Source organism: Pterocles gutturalis, unplaced genomic scaffold, assembly GCF_000699245.1.
Source record: "Pterocles gutturalis isolate BGI_N339 unplaced genomic scaffold, ASM69924v1 scaffold45198, whole genome shotgun sequence".
Lineage (NCBI taxonomy): Eukaryota > Metazoa > Chordata > Aves > Pterocliformes > Pteroclidae > Pterocles > Pterocles gutturalis.
In genome coordinates, this window is record NW_010122144.1 from 1 (window position 1) to 219 (window position 219).

Here is a 219-nt window from a genome sequence, read left to right on the forward strand (position 1 = left end):
CCCCATAGACTTGTGTGTGTCCAGGTGACGTAGCAGGTCAATAACTGCTTCCTCCTGATTGTGGGAAGGTTATTCTGCTCTTTGTCCCTGTCTGCCAGCTCAGGGAGTTGAATACCCTGAGGACAACTAGACTGACTATTGAAGACTGAGGCAAAGAAGGCATTAAGCACCTCAGTCTTTTCCTTGTCCTTGGTGGTAACAGTCCCTCCTGCATCCAAC